Source organism: Canis lupus, chromosome 23 (assembly GCF_048164855.1).
Source record: "Canis lupus baileyi chromosome 23, mCanLup2.hap1, whole genome shotgun sequence".
Taxonomy (NCBI): Eukaryota; Metazoa; Chordata; class Mammalia; order Carnivora; family Canidae; genus Canis; species Canis lupus.
The window spans coordinates 32,502,361-32,522,887 of NC_132860.1; the positions used below are offsets into that span (position 1 = coordinate 32,502,361).

The 20,527-nt window shown below is 38.9% G+C and overlaps 1 protein-coding gene across 3 annotated transcripts in view; it reads right to left on the minus strand.

Moving 5' to 3' along the window:
* The window catches only part of TENM4 (teneurin transmembrane protein 4), a 2,813,748-nt gene that overhangs the window by 1,002,490 nt on the left and 1,790,731 nt on the right, over window positions 1-20,527 (minus strand). The gene's annotated exons all lie outside the window — the stretch shown is intronic.

Here is a 20,527-nt window from a genome sequence, read left to right on the forward strand (position 1 = left end):
TCCAACCCTTGGCCAGAAGTACCTGACAAAGTTTTATTGAAAACCCTCTAATGTCCCATTAGGTGTTTTGCTGGTCTTTCTGAAATATAGATCTCATCAAGGTACTCCTCTGCTTAAAATAGCTTCCCACCTTAAGGGTCAAGGCAAAACTCCTTACCAGGTTTTATAGGGCTCTTCAGGAACAGATTCCAGGCTCTGTGCTTTCTCAATTTGCTATCTCCTTCCTGGCCTTCTTAACTCATTTGCATCTCTAGAAAATCACTCACTCACCCTCACCCATAGGCTTTTGAGTATGAGGATCCCTCTGGTTAGAAAGACATGCCTTCCCAGTTGCCATAAGACCTCTTACCAGCCTGGCCTCATTCAGGCTTAGGACTCATTCAGTTATCATGTTCTCCCAAAAGCCCCTCCTGACCACCAATGTTACCTATATGGCTTGATGCAGGTGTATGCCCACCACGTTCTTATAGCACTTTATTTCTAATTCCACTTGAGCATTAATGGTTTGGGTTGTGAAATTTTATCAGAGAATCTGGTCTTTAATCTGGCATTTATAGTTTTATATTGTTATCGATCTTATTTATTGCTATGCTGTCAGTACTGAGTAGACTTCCTGGCCCATAACAAGTCTCACTCAGTAAGTGTCTGTTGAATAGCAACATAGACTGAATGAATTAGAATATGTTATATCATACTCTATGATATAACAAGTCATATTAGAATATAATAAACTGATTTACTCACTATTTATCAGGCATTTATATACTAGACCCTGACTGAGCTAAATTCATTATAAATATTTGCTTTCCAGTCTTCTTGCCTAGATTTTATCTTCAGAGGGTGCAAGTGACTGGTCTTGATTTTCTAAATCTATCCTTTCTCAAGGCATTTATTATTCAGTCTTCTAGTTTGGGTTATTGGTGCCTAATTATTAAAAATTAGTGTTTGCCTGATGAGACCTGGCTAGGTGGACTTTCTTGAACTAGTCTCTTAACTCAGGTGACTATAGGAGTCTGCCAAAACTCTCATTTGTTTTGAACAAGGCTTTCAGCTCATTTTGTTATGATAAAAGCATTGAAGCTATAAAAGGCCAACAAGCTATTTGGTTTCGTTAAGCCATTTGGTTTAATTTAAGAGGTTGGCAAACTATAGCCCATGGGCTAAAACCAGCCTTGTTTTGATAAAATTTTATTGGCACACAGCCTGTTTTGATAAAGTTTTAGTGGCACATAGCCATACCCATTTTGTATACATGGTGTCTGTGGCTGCTTTGGTGCTTATAATAGCAGAGTTAAGTGGTTAAAATAGAGACTATATGATCTGCAAAGCCTAAAATTTTTACTATCTGGCCATATATATTAAAAGTTTGTCAACTCCTGATTAGATCTTCTTGTCTAAGGATGGCACTTCCCTTTATGATATTCCTGACAGATTATTATTCAGTCTTTTCACTGAAGAATTTTTAACTCTTGAAAAAGCTCATTTAATTATTTGCTGGAAGATCAAACACAGAAGGAACTTTCTTGTGTTAAATTAAATCTATATCCTACAAAGACATGGAACATGACAAGAGGGAAAATCCACAATGTTAACTTTCTTTGGTCACTTGTATACTCGAATTATAGACTTTTTTTTCCTACTTAATGCTCTTCTAGATTTTTAAAAATATTTTTCTTTAATGAGTGCACATTGCTTAAGTTAAAAATAATAAACAGTTTTACCTATATGTCCTAGATCTGTTTACTCCTGAGTTCATTATGGAGGCAATATAATCTTTCCCATGAATTTCTCTGTAAAGGGAGATTATAAATTCTATACAAGGGTGAAAGGAAAATGTGGTAGCCCAAATAGAAACATCAGGGGAAGTAGACAGCTTCTGAATTATGTTGGTTGCTTCAGTGGGTCTAGAATAAGACAGTAATGATGTTTAAAAGGACATTGAGAATTATCCTATGTAAACAATGTCACATGATACTCTTCTCCCTGGACTTTCTGCTTTAATCTTTTTTTACCAAAATTCTTAGGACCACCTCAGGGCTGGAACTTTAAAGGTCTTTGAACTTCTTCATATAGTCCTTCAGATTCTTCTACATTCCCATCTCAGCAGAATCATACTGCACATGTCCAATGGTAGAGTATTTATGTTCTTCAGAGGCAGCATATCTCATTTTGGTTATACAAAAGTCTTTGATCTCTAATATTGACATTGATCTTCCAGAACCTTCCATCCATTGGTCCTAATTCTCTCGCATGTGACCTTACAAACCATTCTATTCTCTTCTTCACAGCAACTATAGAGAAGTTTAAATTCCTGAGCTTCCTCTTCTTCCAATGGAACATCCCCAGTTCCCCCAGTTTATTTCATTTGACACTATTTCTGGTTCTCTCACTAGCCTTTGTGCCTTCTCTAAATACACTCCAGTTAGTTCCTGTTGTAGCTGTGTTTGCCCCAAGTCAGACTCTCACTGTCACCTTCCCACTTTGATCTAAAACACTTTACCATATTATCTATAGGAAAGACCACGGATTTATGTGATCATTTTTTATATTGGATATTTAGTTTTTTTCTATGTTTCTCCTATTATAAACAATGCCACCTTAAGACCACTTCCCCCCATGTCTTTCTCATACTTAGTACTATTTTAAAGATTTGCTTTCCAGAAATTATTCCTTGTCAATAAATATGTTCCAATTGAAAATATATAATACAGTACAAGCAAATTTTAAAGATCATTGAACCCAATCACCCATTTTAAATAAATGCACTTGACTGAGAATAAACAGTAACTTAACAGGGGAACGCATGCACCAAACTTCAAACTAAAGGATGTTTTTATTATTCCCCTCTTCTACTCCTACTCTACCTCAAAACTACTATTTATATCCATTTAACAAGGCACATGAAGTCCAGGTGAATAAAGTATATACCTTACAAATAGATACAGAGACTTAAAAATAATAATAATAAAAAACAAATCAAGAAATTACACAAAACAAAATCCACTCAAGAGGATATATTTTGAAAATATTTTATTTTCAATAATCTAGATTGCTATAGGAAATAATCTGAAGGGCATGAATTTTTAGAATACAAAGCTTTCTATATAGAGAATAGTGTTTAATTATTTACAGTTCATGGAACTATTCATCTTTTTTCAAGCTTTCCTATATGAGGAAGGTTCTTCCATTATAAACATGTATATATAAATAGAGCTTCTTGGATTATATACAGTATTTGCCTCCAAGGCCTTAAAAGACTTCCAAACACTAGTGCCACTTTTAAAATCCTAGATACTGAAAATGCTGATCCAGGGCTCACTTGGAGCAAGACAATTTCTATGTGCCAATCAGGCAGAGAACATCCTCCAGTGCTCTCTCTAATATGTTAACTTTGGAAATACTTTTCCTTTTCTCTCTCTCTCTCTCTCTCTTTATTTCTTACTCTCATTTTGTATCAGTGGAGGGAGTATAATGAACACTTTTCCCTTGAGTTTTATGAATCCTTTAATTAGTAGATCTCCCATTTCCACTGACTGCCAAACATCATGTTGAACATTATGAACACAGCTATAAACAGATAGATGTGGTCCCTGCCCTCATGATTTTCACCATGCTAAGTCCCCTTCATAGTTGCTGCAAACAATCACTATCATCTTTAAATCTCTGATTCTGGCTTTACCTTTCTCGTTAGAAAACTGCTAAGAAAATAGATTATTTAATGAGGCAAAGTAGCAGAATCATTTCAGAATCTGATCAGTTTACAATTATCTCTATTTAAGCCCCGTACCTCCTATCATACAATAGACTCTTGGCAGCTACTTTGAATAAAGATACTACATTCCTGGCCACAGTTGCTTGGACCAAGTGCTGCCATCTTGGTCCTCAGAGTTTTTTCCGAAGAAGTTTGGAAGTTGGATCCAAGAATATTAGGGTTTTTCTTTTCAGATGGCTGAATTGTAGTGTGTACATTTGGGAGCTTTTTTCTTGTGGACCAGAGACCAAAGAGACCAAAGAAAGCCAATCCTCAAAGGAAGAATAAAAAGTGGCCATACAAAGAGGGACAGAGATGAGAACTAGAGAGAGTCCAGATAGTGTTCTGAGCTTTATTTGTATTATTGACTTTGTTTTTTTTAAGAGACAACAGTTTTCTCTTGTAATAAATCCCACTGTTCTGCTTAAGCCACTTTAGGCTGGTTTCTGTAACTTAAAATCAAGTAACCTAACTAATATGCTGGGGGTGGGATGGTGGGGAAGGTGTTATCTCAACAAATCCAAGTATAATGGTCTCATAGTGAGGGTAATTGCAGTTACTCTAGGAAACATTGCTAGGCAGTGGTTATAAGATAAAAGGGATTTATATGCCTACACTTGATGTAAGTTAAAAGGAAACATGAAAATGAGAGATAATAAAAATTCAGGGCCGCCAGAATTTCAGAGTTAGTGCAAAGAGTCTTCTTAATCAGAGAGAAAGAGCTTTGGAGATGTAAATTAAAGAAAAAATAGGGATGAATTTTAGTTATAATCATTCAAGATAAAGCATTAAATACCACCATTGCATTTAAAGTAATGAGACTGATTGTTTTAAAATGAAGACACAAATTTAAACATAAAAATCATACCTGACTCATTAAAATGGTCACCTAAAAAAGGTGGGATGGTTATCCCAAAAAGCTGTGTAAATCAATTCTAGAATGCTCATTGTTCAGATCACACAGTACACAACTAAAGAGAACACTAGACAGATCCTAGTTTGCTTCATAATTACCAGCTATATCACACCAGGAAAGCCACTGAAACTCATGTAGGCTTTAAGTTTTCATCGGCAAAATAAGGTGATATATATGCAACTTCAAGGATTTCCATGAGAATAAATGAGATACTGTAAGTACCATTGGATCTAGTATAAAATCTGTCACTTCATATATGTTGGTTCTCTATCTTTTTGGCCTTTGATGATACATTTATGTTTTTGGTCAAGCCAAAAGGCACTTGAAAGAAAGATTAATAAATACTGACAAGGTGAGGAAGTGTTTAAAGCAAGGAGAGATTTTGCAATAAATATTTATTTAGCATTTAATGTTTGCTGGTTCCAGTGCCAAACTCTCAGATAATGAGACATGTTAACTTCTCTCATATTAACTATACACACGTAAACTTTGATTTTTCTTAATCACAATTTACATTCCAAATGAGAACACAGGTTTCAATAGAACATGACTATTTCACAGAAACTGGATCCAATTATTTTATTCCAATGGCACATGTCCCAAAATGGGTAAACATTTGAATAAATGAACAAGTCCTTCTCTAGCAAAAGGTATTGTGATTGACTACTTCCCTAAAGGTCTAGAAGGACTATAAGCTTTGTAAAGTAAGCTGATCTGTTTCTGCCAGATTAAATTCCCAATTTTGAGCATATTGTCTGATACACAATAGGTATGTAGGAAGGAAGGAAAAATGAAAGGAGAGAAGGAATGAAGGGAAAGGAGGTGAAGGGAAAAGATAGGAAAGGAAGGGAAGGGAAGGGAGGGAGGGAGGGAGGGAGGAAGGAAGGAAGGAGGAAGGAAAAAAGGAAGGAAGGAAGAGTTTGGGGTCAAATAATCTTTAAAGTTTTTCTATCATGAATACTTTAAGATTCTATAAATCTATTTCTAGAAGATGTATAGTGGCAGAGGACCCCATGGAGTTCTACCCTGATGCATCTACTGGGACAATGATATAGAGAGCCTAGTGCTTTTTATAACCCATTAAGTAAGAAATGAAACAATTTGTCACAAAGTTAAATTCACCTAGATGCCCCAGTTGTGAGTTGAAGTAGAAAGAACAAGGAATCAACTTCAGAGGTCCATTTCTCCTGACTGAAGTGTATAATTACCATCCAGGGATGGGAATACACTCCTAGGAGGGAAAGCTCATGGACAGCACACTGTTTAGGGCAAAGGCACCATCCATCTACCCTTGTGCCTGAAATGTAGGTAAGCACACTTACTTCTTGAGTAGGTCTAATTTGGGGGTGAATAAGAGAGAAAGATCAGCAATATAAGTACTAGAGTGCATGCAACTTTGCTGTTAGGTCTCTGGGAGACAGTGTAATTAATTTAATTACAGACATTCAGTTACTTACTCCGTGTTTACCAATTGAGAAGGCCAAGTTATAGGAGAGTACTACATGGGAGGAACCACCAACCTAGTCTTAGAATTCAGGGAGAATTAAAATGAGAGTTAAACGTTAAGAGGTAACACTTCAGATAAGAGAATGGATGTGTAGGGGTTGGCCAGCTGAAGAAAGGAAATTCTAATGATTAGAGGGAAAGTTGCATATTTGGGGAAGTTATAAGGAGTTCAGTGTGGCTGTGGCATGGACAAAAGAGGGACTTTGCAAATCATGCTCAAGGGTGTGTGCTTTTGCCACAGAGCAGCAGGAACCATTGAGGGAGGCAGGGAGAGCAGTTAGAGGATTGCTCAAGCCATTCAAGTGAGAGATGATGGTGATCTAATCTAGAGTTATAGCTGTGAGAATAGAGAGAAATGGACAGACTAAGAGATAATTGGGTGGTAAGAATTTTAAGTCTATCTCTGTTTTACAGATGGTTGAGGTCATATTTTCTCTGTGGTTTGGATCCCTCATTACAGGACTGGGCATAGACCAAGTGCTTAAGAGAACAGTTATAATCATTACATTGGTGCTAATCCATTGTCATCACTTTTGAATGTTGGCCAGGGTCTGGCCTTTAGCTATGGTGTGATATTATCCGGATACCACATGGAGCCTGGGGGATATTTTTTGTTTTTTAGCTTGTCAACACCCAAGGTCAGGGACTCCATCTGCTTCCCTTCCATGAAGCTATGAAACCACAGCATAACTAATGCAACACAATAGAGCAACGAGTGACCCCAATTTTCCCGTTGGTTTGAAAGCCCTGTGATCAGCTCTTCTCGGGGCTTTCTGGGATCAAGCTATAACAGGGTGGGGGACCTCTGCACTTTGGCACCACCTCTGCCCCATGCATGCCACAGTTAAATGTGCAATTTTAAAAGACGCAGAATTGAGTTCAGAAAGTGGCTGCTGTGGCTGTGAGTATTTGATCTTGTGACTTGGGAGTCTGTGGGTAGTAGATATACATAGTCTTGATTCCAGTCTAGTCTATGTAATCTTGTAGCCCCAGAAATATGGATTCCTGTCCTTGCTCCATCTCCTCAAGGTAAGAATATAATCTTATTTGTTTTGCTTATTGTCTATTACCAGTTACTCTCAAGAGAAGGGGGTTTTGTCTGTTTCATTACCATGTCTCCAGTGTGTAGAATAGTACCTGGCACAGAGTAGGTGCTCAACTAGTATTTGTTGGCTAATCAAATTGTGTGAACGAGCTCGAGGAAACAGATCAGATTTCAGGTTTATTCATGTTTCAAATGGGATTAATCATACGTGTTTTCTACCCTTTTTGGGGCTCTTTTCAAGCTAAAATGTCGAATGGAGGGCCCCAAGTCAGATGTTCAGCAGCCATCTTTTGTTTTTTATCTAGTGCTAGTTCATTATGTGTTTTTGTCTGTTCGCCATCCATCCATCCTCCTATCCACCCATCACTGTAGTTTAGCACCTACTATATGCCTTGTAGAGCACCTACTACTATTCCATACCAAGGATTCTGCTTTGACACTACATTTACCATCTCTGATGTTTACATCAATACTTCAGTGTGATTATCTATATTTTCTTTTTGTAAATGAGGAAGCTGAGGTTCAGCAAATTCATACAGATAGAAAGTGACAGAGCACGGATTCACATTCCAAGACTGTCTAATTAGCTGTTGACTCTTGGCTCTTCCATTGTTTCCCTAGAGTTTTCTTATCTGTGAAACAGGTACTAAAATGCCTATGCATGTGCCTGGCATATGCACAGTAAATTATATAAAGCACTTACATAGCATCTCACCAGTGCTACTATTACAGGTATTCCCATAGGACTCCCTGAATGGTGATCACACTCAGTGTCCCCCTCTTTTTTTTTTTAAATTACCATCATATCGTTTATTATCTATGGTCACTTCAGCAGGAAAACCACAAATGTGTCATCCATGCCTGCTGATTGCTGGTGTACAGTGACATCCAGGGGCCCCTCTCTGAGCTTCTGAAAGCCTTCCCATTTTTACTTCTCTGCTTTGTAACATTTGTGTATATAGCTATTTAACCTCCTTTTGAAAGTGAAAATAATGTCTTGTAATATCTTCATTTTTCTCTTCATTTTTTGTTTCTTGTCCTTAGGGAGTAGTGCAATATGAATACTTAATGCATGCTTCTTTTAACACACATGTGAACATGCTTTGTCTTAATTGTTAACTATTAACTCCATGTGCCAGACATGGGAATCAGACTTATTCATATTATATATATTTTTGCTGGCTTTTTTCTTGTGGCCATCCATACTCAGAGCTGTCTTATAGATTTTGCCCTTGAAAAATGGAACTTTTTATTCTTTTAGTTATGAGAGTACAATAAAAATCCCCAAACTAATAATGCTTTGATTTTTTTCTTACTTGCCTTTTTTGAACTTCTATTACTTATATAAAAATGGCAAACTGCCTTTTTTATTGCTTCAAATTACTTTTGTTAAAATACTTCTGTGCTGCCAACTTTCAACCTGAAGCCAATGTTCATATCCAAGTCACAAATAAGAATGAGGAATATGCTTGAGTCCTTTCTCCTGCTCTCATTTTTAGTACTTCAATCCAAGCGTTCCTCAATGTTAAAACTATACTTCTCTTAACATTTAAAGACACTGAAATAAAAGTATTTCTTTCCAATAATTACATCTGGAAAGAGTTTGACCCTGCTTCTACTCCTATGGATTCCAATGAAAGTCAAAGAGAAAAATAAAGACAAGCAAGATTGTGTTATACTCATAAGGAACAAGAGGTCTGCTGATATGCATGGCCCTGGTAAGATCAGTGGCACTGGTCACAGTATAATGCTTTGGTCACTCAAGTCTCCCTCCTCAAAATGGAAATAATCTTTAATAAGCAGAAATATGGATTGGTGACAAAATGGTGATCTCAAAGAGATAAGCTATCACAACAATGGATGGAGTTTTTCAGCATCAGAAACACAAAAGATTCCTCTCATTATGGATTATTCCTTTCATCCTATGCTGGGAAGGTGCACGTATGAAGAGTACCAATTTTTTGGAGAGTCCTACCTCTTCCAAGTTTAGATGGTAGGAGAGAAATTTTCATGGTGGGCCCAAAGAAGGAAAATGGAACACCTAGTTTTTCCTCTGTTCAAGGTTGCATTTTGAAAGGATATTAGATATTCTTATCATCCTCTTCCCCCAAAGTTTTTACCAAGATTACCAGGACAGTGTGTGTATCTCATATAGGCTTGGGGCTAAAGCTTCAGCAGAAGCAGGAAGGTGGGTATAGTTCCTTTAGGCACATACAAGAACCAAGCATGGTTGTAGAAGGTGGCTAGATGGATCTTGATGACTCCTTCTTTAGGGAGTAAAACTAATAACCTGATTTTATTGGCCCTTGATTTCTTCATCTATAACAAAGACATAGGTATTGCTGTTTCAGAATAAATAAATTGGGACAATGTGAAATTGTGCTTTGATAAGACTATACTCATCTGGAGTCAAATCGCTAGGGTTTCAATCCTAGCTCCATCATTCACTAGTGTGCCTTTGGAAAACTTACTTAACCTTTCTATCTTGGTTTCCCTGTCTGCCACATTGTTTTGGAATTGTGAGAATTACATGAGTTAGTAAACATAAAGCACTTAGAAATCTGTTAGGCATGCAGGAAATATGTGCTGATGTTAGCTATATCATTGTCTAAGTCCAGGCTGGTTATACAGCATATCCTAAGCTAGAAGTTCCACTGACTCAGAGATATTTAAAACTTATATGGGATATTAGAGAATTTTAATTTTCTGTGCTTAAGTAGAAACATTTTAAAAATTCTTTTTAAAAAATATTTTATTTATGCATTTGACAGAGAGAGAGCGAGAGCAAGAGCGAGAGTGAGAGCGAGAGCGAGAGCGAGAGAGAGAGGGAGAGAGACCACAAGCAGGCGGAGCAGCAGGCAGAGGGAGAGGGAGAGGCAGGCTCCCCACTGAGCAGAGAGCCTGATGTGGCGCTTGATTCCAGGACCCTGGGATCATGACCTGAGCCAAAGGCAGGTGACTGAGACAACTCAGGCACCCCTTTATTTTTCAACAAACATTTATATGAGCATCAAGGATGCCAGAGTCTGGTTAGATACTGAAGATTCAGAGGCATATGAGACACAGTCTCTGTTCAAGAGGAATTCTGCATCTAAAGGGAGAAGCAGATGGACAAACTGGAATAATGATAAAGTAGGGATTCCTGGCTATAGAAACATAGTAGAGAAAGCATCTAATTCAACTTGCTCAGGATCTGGAAAGGTTTTAGAGAGGGCATAATGCTTGAGTAGTGGCCTGAAGGAGCTTCTGGGAGTATAGTCAGTATGAAGGACTAAAAGTAAAGCAAAACACAGTATATCGGTTGTTGGATGGGCGGGGGGAGAATGAAAGGGCGGAGGAGAAGGAGGAAAATAAGAGAGAGAGGAGGGGAAAGAGATTTCTGTGGTCATCTCAGATACTAAAGCTGTAGTCTTGGATCTCCAACTCCATCCCCAGAGAGTCCTGATCTCTTTGAGAATCCCAGACTCCCCAGGTCATTGGGAAGGTGGAATGGTTGGGGGAAATGGTGGTGATCCTCTTATTGTGCTTCCCTTGACTTCCCTAAGACATATCTCTCTATCCTCATTTTTCATCTCTTCCCATCTACTGTATGTTACCCACACTGAGCTTCATCGGTCTCTGGGGCATTCACTAAAATCCCTGGCACAAGGTCTTTGTATACACGCTGCACTCTCTGCTTGCAACTCACTCCTCCCTCTCTATCTCCTCAGCTAGTTCATTTCTGCCCGTTCTTCAGATGTCTCTCAGATATTGCTTCCTTTCTGGAGCAGGAACTCTTCTTCTGTGCTTCCGTGGCCCCTTCCATACCTACCCTGTCATTTGTCTTTGGGCTTTACTACTCTGTCCTCAACCCCTGGCCTGAGTCCTGACATATGGTAGGTACTCAGTGAATATCTGTTCAATGAATACATTGGAGGCAAAAGGAAATGTCCTTGCAGACATTCTCTACATGTCCCCTCCTTAACAGGCCAAATGCGATTGATCACCAAGCTTTATTCACTGAATGTCACTCCCTTGCCAATGTACTTCTCTCTTGCCTAGATCACTACCTGAAACTCCTCATACCTCCAAAGCTGTCCCTGCTACTGGATCCTATAAGTCTCCACTTAGAATCATTAAGGCTCCTTAATGCCCCAAGTTAACATCCGGCATCTTTGGTAGGAGTCAAAGCCCTTCCCATCATATTACTTGGGCCTTCATGACTGTCCTCTAAGATTCTGAGATCTTCAAGTGCTTGTCCTAGATCTCCCCCAATGTCTCACATCCTGTAGAGCAACCGGAACACAGGTTTGTGTTCAGTAAATATTTATATAAAGAATAAGCCAGCCACATAAAATATAGTGCAAAAAATATTGTTTTGTATATCTGGAAAATATATACTAAAAAGGGCTTCAACAGGGCACTCAGTTTAAAGGAAATGCCCCAACAAGGAAAGCGGAGTTAAATTCAGCACAGCCTACTGCTTAATAATGCCATTCGAGGATATAAATGAAATTAACTTCTCTTGTCACATTTTCCTAACAGGGCTGGTGAGCAGACACTCCAGGAGGTTGTCCTCCACAGTTATAGAGAAAGCTCCTGCAATGGAAATCACCCACTGTAAACCCAAGGCATATTCAACTCCTAAAGTTTATCCCTTGTTGACCAGCTGGCATTCTGTGACTTTTTCTTGGGGAGTATAGCATTTCTTTCCCTGTTTCCTTTTCTCTAGTCCTCTTTCCTGCACTATGGTCTGCTCTCAATTCTTTTGCAAAAAGGCCTGGCCTCAGCAAGTGGCCTACCTCTTCTAAAAATCAGTTCCTTCCTTGGGAAGTCATCTCCTTCCTTACTCTTCCTGTGATGAGTTACCAGTAGTAGGGGCAGGGATTATATGGAAAGCTAACATCTGTCTGCTGCTTACTCTATACCAAGCACTGTGCTCAGTACTTCTGCTGAGTACTTTTATATAGATTCGCATTTAAGTTAAAAGCTAACTCCATGCCCCGCCCTCCTTAATTCTTAGTGTGATGCTTAGCACAGAATCAATTCTCAATAAATGTTAGTCATTATTATAATTTATTTCATTTAAACCTGAAACCATTTTCTGAGGTCAGTATTACTTTCATATTTTTTCTGTGCTTTAACAGATGAGGAGTCTGAAGCCTTCATAAGGTAATGATATTTAAGAGTGAATGTGGGATCCACACCCATGAAGTCTGTCTGTCTGCCACAGCCATGACACATAACAGATAGAAAACCACTCTGTGAGGTGTAGGATTCTGCACAGATGTTAGTTGCTATCAGCACATTCAGGAGGTGAAGGAGGTAAGAAGTCAGCACCTAGGAAGAAGCAAGTGAAGTATTTTAATAAAATGGGGACACAATTATCAAGTAAGAAATTTTGTCTTACGTTGGAGGAATTGTGTGTGTGTGTGTGTGTGTCTAGAAACACTTTTCTAAGTTGTTTTCTAAGAGCTAAAAAAGCAAAAGTCTATAGAATAGAATAGAATAGAATAGAATAGAATAGAATAGAATAGGTGGTCAGTGGGGACTTCTGAAATAATGAACATCTCAAATGTTTAGACTTTCTTTTGGGCTCAAGAGGATTTTCCATAGAAAGGATATAGGAGGACACAAGCAAGGAATAGTTTCTTCTCTGTAACCTGCACCAAATCCTTCTGGGTCCTGTGAAGCTTGTGAAGCAGGGGTTCTCTCCATTTTACAAATGCATGAACTGACAAGCAAGACACTAAGAGGCCTTCCTGAAGCCTTTCTACTTCTTGCTTTCATGTTTCTGGCCAAAAGTTTTCTGACTTCCAGTGCTATGCTCTTTGTTGAATAAAGCACTTAAAAATTCCAACTCTCAAGAGAACAAATCGACTATATCCAATATTTTCTGAGGACATTAGAGCACTGAGTAGGTGCTCAGGAACCTAGGTGCTGGGTCTCTTAACTTTTTCCATGACCTCAGTCAAGCACCTCTGTGGCTCTGGTTCCTCATGTGTGGGCCAGGTGATGGTGATTTCCAGCTTGACAAGAACTACCGATGTTAAAACATGCTTTTTAAACATGTGTTGTTGGACTTCTAACACTTACATTTTAACTTACAAATAATAAAGTTCAAATAGATGTCTTTTGGCTCAGTGTTGTTGCTTCTCTTCCTTTTTTCTCTTCTCTCTCTCCCACCTTCTTTATAAACAAACCATATTCCTTGTAGTCATCTCTCTTCTGGAAGGTGTTAAGATGTTGATCCATCCACCAATTTGACTTTGGAAAGCTGCAACTGCTCGTTGCCTGGTTAACTGCTTGCCTCCTCAATAAGCATCAGGTCAGTGTTCTGGAGTTGTGTGTGACCAAGCTGTGGGGTGGGGGCAGGCAGGCAGGGGTGTGATGGAGGGCAACGGCATCCAGCTTATTCCATTCACTCACAACTTGATAATCACCCTTGTAGAGCCCAGCACATGCTTTCTCCACTCAACCAAAGAGATACAAAAAAAGCTTGGGCAGTGATCTAAAGCGGTGTTTATCATTTGTTGTATCAGACCCAGTGGAATCCCTCACTCCCTGCAAAGCCAGACTGTGGTTTCCACATATCATTTGGTGCTTCCTCCAAGTCTGGGTGCTACATTCATAGAGGCATTTCCAGGCAGGAGTAAAAACATATACTTGAACCCCCTACCTTCCTGTGGTAGAGGTAAAACCAGTCCTGAAACTGGGCCTAGAAATTTCTGGTCCCTGAGTGTTGCCTTGAAGAGTCTCTGAATCAACTGATAGATTCTCAATTGCATCAACAGAAATAAATGGCCTGCAGGAGAGAGGGATAGCCCTGGGCCTGTTGCCCTGACCAGACCACACTAAGAAAACTATTCATAGGCCTCAGCAGCATGCTTTACACACAGCAAGACTGCAGTCTTCATTCATTTTTTAAAAATATCATGTATTCCAGGGAATGTATTTTATATTTATACACATACTTAAAAAGACCTACATGTCTGGCTGACAGTCAGTTGTGTGCATGGTTTGGCTGTATCAGCTGTTCAGTTCGGTGCTTCCTCTACAGGGTGGCCACCCCAACTCCTTTCCTGGGGTACTGGACCTTACCATGATGCAGCATTTAAGGTGTGAATGCCTGGACCATCAGTAGAACCCTGCTCTGGCCCCTAGACTGGGTGTCTGTTCTAATTGGTTACAACTCATGTCATCTGATTTGCTATGATATTTAATATTGTTACTCTTAAAATGAATTAGGCCCATTATATACAAATACAAATAAGTAATTAAGAAAACATTAAATAAAAGGAACAAAGAGGAGCCCTACAAAGGATGAGATCAGCCCTGTTTTGGAGACTAATTTAGACCACTTGATTGTCTTCTAAATCCAATCTCCCTCTCTTTGCTCTTTTCATAACCTTTGTCCAATCATCATCCTTTCTCACATGCAACAAGCTTCTAGTTGTTAGTTTTCTTACCTCCAGTCTTTCTACCCTTAAGAATAATCTCCAGAAAAGCAAGAGACCTATTTCTATAAGTGCACTCTGACCTGAGACTGCTCTGCTTACAGCCCTCTGATGGTCCCCCAGACCAATGGAGTGCCCAGCAAAACAGTGTTCTGGGGGGAGAGTCAAAAGATGTGCAGTGAGTGAGATTTCCTTGCTCAATAACTTGGGAGACACCAGGTTATACGGACTTAATTTTTTTATTTTTATTTTTTTATAGCAGGGCTCACGAATGTGCTATGTGAATTGTGAATTTTATGAGAGGACATGGTGTGCCATTTTCCAAACTTTTTGGTGAGCAATCATGTTTTCCAACACATTACTACTGTTATTACTCAGAATATTTCACTGAGCACCAGTTTGGGAAACACTGGCCTTCAAAATAAAGTCTCAACACCCCAGCAAGGCTGTCATTGCCCTTCACCATCTGCTCTCTAAATAGCAGTCCAGTCTTCTTTGGAATTCTCTCTTCTTATGGACCCCACACCCACACCTGACTTTAGTCCAATGGTTCTCAATGGGATACAAGATTTTGATAGGTCGCCAAGATACTTTCAAGGGATTTGTGAGGTCAGACATTATTATCTCAGTAACAAGAGGATGTTACTTGCCAGAATATTCTATTCTCATTGTCTCACGGATATAGAAGAGCTGGATATAGAAGAGCTTTCCAGAGGCTATAATTTTTGTAACAGACTCAACGTAGTGGCAGATATGATAATACAGCTGTTTTCTATTAAGCCACATTAAAGAGATTTGAAAAATATAATACAACTTACCTTTGTTTTGTAATATATATAGTTACTTTTAACTATGTTATTTATGTTAACATGGTCCATGTTTATATTAGCTTAAATGATCAACAAATATTTTTAAAATTTCTAGTTTTAATCTCTTGTATAGCAAGTATTGTCAGATATAACCCATATAAACAAAAGTTCTTTAGAGTTCTTAATTTTTAGCAGCATAGTGGAGTTTTTTTTTTTTAATTTATTGAGGAATAATTGCCAAATGTAATTGCATGTATTTAAAGTGTACCACGTGATGATTTGGTATACATATACACCGTAGGATGATTACCAATATAATGGTAACTGACACATTCATCGCTTCACATAAGTCCTCTTTGTGTCTTTGTGTGGTGAGAATGCTTTAGATCTATTTTCATCAACTTTAAAATATACAATACTGTATTATTAACCACAGTCATCATGCTGTATATCAGATCCTCAAAACCTGTTCATTTTACAACTGAAAATTTGTATCCTTTGTTCTTCATTGCTGTTTCCATTCTGCCTCCTACCCCCAGGTCTAAATAAAATATCTAGAAAACACCATTCTATTCCCTGCTTTTATGAAATTGGCTTTTTCTTTTCTTTGAGTCCACATATAAGTGATACCATACAGTATTTGTCTTTTACTTTCTGGCTTATTTCACTCTGTATAATGCCCTCCAGATTCATCCATACTGTTGCAAATGCAGGGCTTCCTTTTTATGCCTGAATACCATTCCTCCATGTGCGTATGCTCCATTTCCTTCATCCATTCATCCACTGAAGGGCATTTTGGTTGTTTCCATATCTTGGCTATTGTGACAAGTGCTGAATTGTGCTGCAATGTATACAAGTGTTCAGGTTATCTCTTTGAGATCCTGATTTCCTTTGGCTATATACCCTTGAATGGATTGATAAATCATATGATAGTTAAATTTTTTATTTTTTTGAGAAGTAACATTCTGTTTTCCATAATGGCTGCATTATTTTACTTTCTTACTGACAGTACATAGGGTTTTCCTTCCTCCACATCCTCATCTATATCTGTCATCTCTTGTCCTTTTGATTAGAGCCGTCCTAACAGGTGTGAGGTGACATCTCATTATAGTTTTGATTTGTACTACTCTGATGACTAGAGATCTTAAGTGCCTTTTCATGCACCTATTGGCCATTTGTATTTTTAAATGGGAAAATATTTTTTAATTGCTCATCTTTAAATTTAATTGTTTGTCCATTTTCTAACTCAATCAATCTCTTCAGCTCACTGCTTTATTCTTGACTTCACAGATTTCCTCAAAGAGCTATGTATCTTTTATTTTAGAAGTCCTTACTGGGAAGCGAGAGACTCTGATTTTCAGGCCCATTCTTACCATTGCATAGCTGTATTATCTTGGTAACCATGATATTGATAAGAATTGCTCCTTTTACTGAGTACTTACTATGTGCAAGGAACTTTCTATACATTATTTGTAATACCTGTAATAGCCCAGCAGTTTTCAATTTTTGTTTGTAGACAATTTTGCCATATAAGGGATTTTTGTCATTTTCTGGAGATAACTTTGATTTTTTACAATATGGGATATGACGGTGCTGCTGGCATCTATTTAGTAGAGGCCAGGAACACTGCTAAACATTTTACAACTGACAGCTGCCAAAATATGGAATTATCTGGCCCCAAATGTCTAAATGTCAAGGTTGAGAAACCCTGCAATACTCTGTAAGGTAGTGCTGCATCCATTTTACTGAAGAGAACCTAGAGGCTCAGAGGTTTAGTGACTTGCCCCAGGTACACAGCTAGTACGTAGTGAGCTAAGATCTAAACATAGGTTAGTTCTGGCTCTAAAGTTCATGCCTTTTTTTTTTTTTTTTTTTAAGTTCATGCTTTGTAAACATGGAACAGACATTTGCAGACTCCTACATCCTGCATCTCCTAGTAACTGAATTCCTTCTCTAGACATGCACCATCCAGGCTGGGATCCTAAGAGTCAGAGCTCAACATAGGGATAAACTGGAACTCCTTAGGATAGAAAGACTCCAAGCTCACAGTTACAACAGACTAAATCAATTGCTCTGTTATAGGCAATCCCAAGTAGGAAGTAACTGGGTATAAACCAGAGTCTCCAGAATAGAACGCAGGGGTTTGTAGTAGAACTTAAAAGACCCCACAGAATGAATCTAAGTGACCCCAGAAGTAGAACCATAGGAATTTTTGCTACTATGTGTGAGGCCTTGTACCACAAGGGGAAGGAGTTGTGTATAGAAGTATAAGGCAGAAGAAATCTAGAACAAGACATTTATTTACCATCTCTAAAATTCAGTTTTATTTTCTGTGTAACTACAAAAGCTTTTATACCTACAGCGTAAGGCCCTTAAAGAGAGTATGAGTTTGAAAAAGATCTATAAATAACTATTGTGCTTTAGATAACATGTATTCTAATTGTGATAGTCATATATTCTTTGTCTCCTCTTGTCCAATCTATACCACATTCTCAGCTCCCTCTTCTAAAGTTGCTGCTGGTTGTAAGTGTATGTAATGAAAACAACCTGAATTTATTCCTGTTTTCCTGATACACTGTCCCTGATGGTCAGCAGTTTGACTATTACTACCATCATCATCTTTGCTCCAGACTACCTTTGTGTTGTTAACATTATTTGTCAATAAATCATTGCCTTTTCCTGTGTTTTAGTGCCCAGAGGCCACTGTATTTGGGTTCATCTTGAAAATCCAAATAATGTAAGTAGAAAGAATAAATAATAGATCAGCCTCTTATTCCCCAGGGGTCCTGGTAGGCCTGTTCACAAATGTAGTTTCTCTTAGTCTCTGTCCAGTTCAATTTTAAAGTCTGTGGAAAAGGTGTTTAGATCTGAATAGGAAAACATTAGTAGGGTAGTTTCTTTTTCCTATCAATGATCTTCTTAAGTATTACGTGTGCAGAAGGGTAAGTATGGGGAAACGAGACCAGAAATGGATAGAATTTGGCAAACATCAGAATTCTGGTTTTTTTCCCCTCCAATTTTCAAGATGGGAGGAGGGAGAGGAGATGATGACCCTTGTAAAATTGCCATTTATACTTCAAAATAATAATAATAAAAAATCTCCATTAAAAAGGAACAATTATCCTGCTGTGAATTTAACAAATCTTAGCCTCAGGCTTATTTCTCTGTATTAATTTGCTTTTATTTATTTATTTTTTCCTCTCATACCCTTTCATGCAAAAGCAAAGCAATCGATGAAAGCACTTAACACAATCCTTCCTCCCTACTACAAGTGAAAGTTAACGCATGTGTTCTTATTCCCTAGATTTGCAGAGAAAGCTTATCATCTACCACATATAACCATATATAAATAATCTACCACTGTGCCTCCAGTCTCTCTTCTTCTCAAACTATCTTCCCCATAATTATCAAGGTGAATTTCTTAAAACACATCTTATACTTCCCAGTGGAAGTGGAAGCAGAATCTCATCTGTTCTCTACTGCCCCTGTTAAAAGATAAAGTATAATAAACTCCTCATCTAGTCTTCAGACCATCAAAATCAAATCTGTAGATTCTGGCCAAAGTGGAGTAACTGGGACCAGATATAACCTCTTGTCCAAAATAACTGAGAGAAAAACGGATAAAATAATAAAGTAGTTTTCAGACTTGGACATCGGTCAATGCAAAAGAATCATACTTGATCGAAGAGAAACAATTATGTTCAGCCTTATTTAGCACTGCCCCAGTTTACTGTCTAGAAGGAGTTTCCTCAGCCCAAGGGTGTGTGTGTGTGTGTGTGTGCGTGTGTGTGTGTGGTTCCAGTTGGCTCCAATGGTTCCCTTTGCCTATTTGGGGCAGGACTTGATCCCTGTGCTGTTTGGGGGCCAGCCTGAAGCTACCATGGGCTTGTAGTTGGGTCAGACCAAATGCCTGACCTCATTTTGTTTGCAGAGATGTTAGACTGCAGGGCACTCTCTTTGTGTTGTCCTGTGAGAAACCTTCATTGGTGGCCTGCAGTCAGACCAGATATCTGCCCTCTGTCTGTCTGGTGGGATTGCAGTGACCCTAAACAATAGGGCTCTTTTTGCTGTCCTTTGTGAAGTTTCTGTTGGTGGGCAAGACTGCCACTCAGATCAGATGTCTACTCCTAGCCCACTGCTAGGGCTACCGTCAAACTGGTGTGTGAAGTCATCTTCTCCTCTTCCCAGGGCAAGAGTAGATTTGGAGGAGTGCTGGTCACTGTCAGGGCTACTTGAAGAAGGAGATACATCACGGGGAGCCTGTGTGGCTCAGGTGGTTGAGCAGCCATCTCTTGGTTTCACTTTAGGTCATAATCTCTTGGTCATGGGATCAAGTTCCAAGTTGGGCTCCCTACTCAGTGGGAGTCTCTTTGGGACTCTCCTCTTCCCTTTGCCCCTCTGCTGGTTTGTGAGTGCCGGTGCTCTCTCTCAAGTACATGCATACATAAATATCTTTAAAAAAAGGAGACCCATCAGGCACTGCTTCGGAGGGACTCCTTCAGAGTGAGATGAATTGAATGGGGTGGCTCCATAGGAAAATGCAGGGGTAAGGCACAAAGTGTTGGCAAGCTAGGTGGTGAGGGATTGTGCTGGTTCCTGCAAGTATCAGGTATCTAGGCTTGGTGAGGCATGGGGTGATGGTGGGAAAAACAGTGCATACTTGCTGTTTGGCTCTTGGAAAATCTCCTAAAGATCTCTGCCCCACAGCACTTGTTCCAAGATTAGTAAATAAACCTTCTTCCCATAAACCCCAGACACTTTTCAGACTGCTGCTTTTATACTGTTTTCTCCCTGGAGTTGTTTATTATTTTATCTCTTTAAGGTGCCAACTGTTTCCTAGAGCTCTCCAGCAATCCCAGAGCCAAGCCCGCTGATTTTTAAAGTTTTCAGTGTTAAGCCCTACCAACTATAAAAACTCACAGAATTAAGTCTCTCTGGTTTCTAAAACCCAGTGTTATGTGTACTCCTCTTCTCATGTCTGGGGTGCCCATGCAGGGTCTGCTTCTCTGCCCTCTCTGCGGGTGTGGTGTCCCTCCCATCTGTGGTTAGTCTCACAAGTTAGTT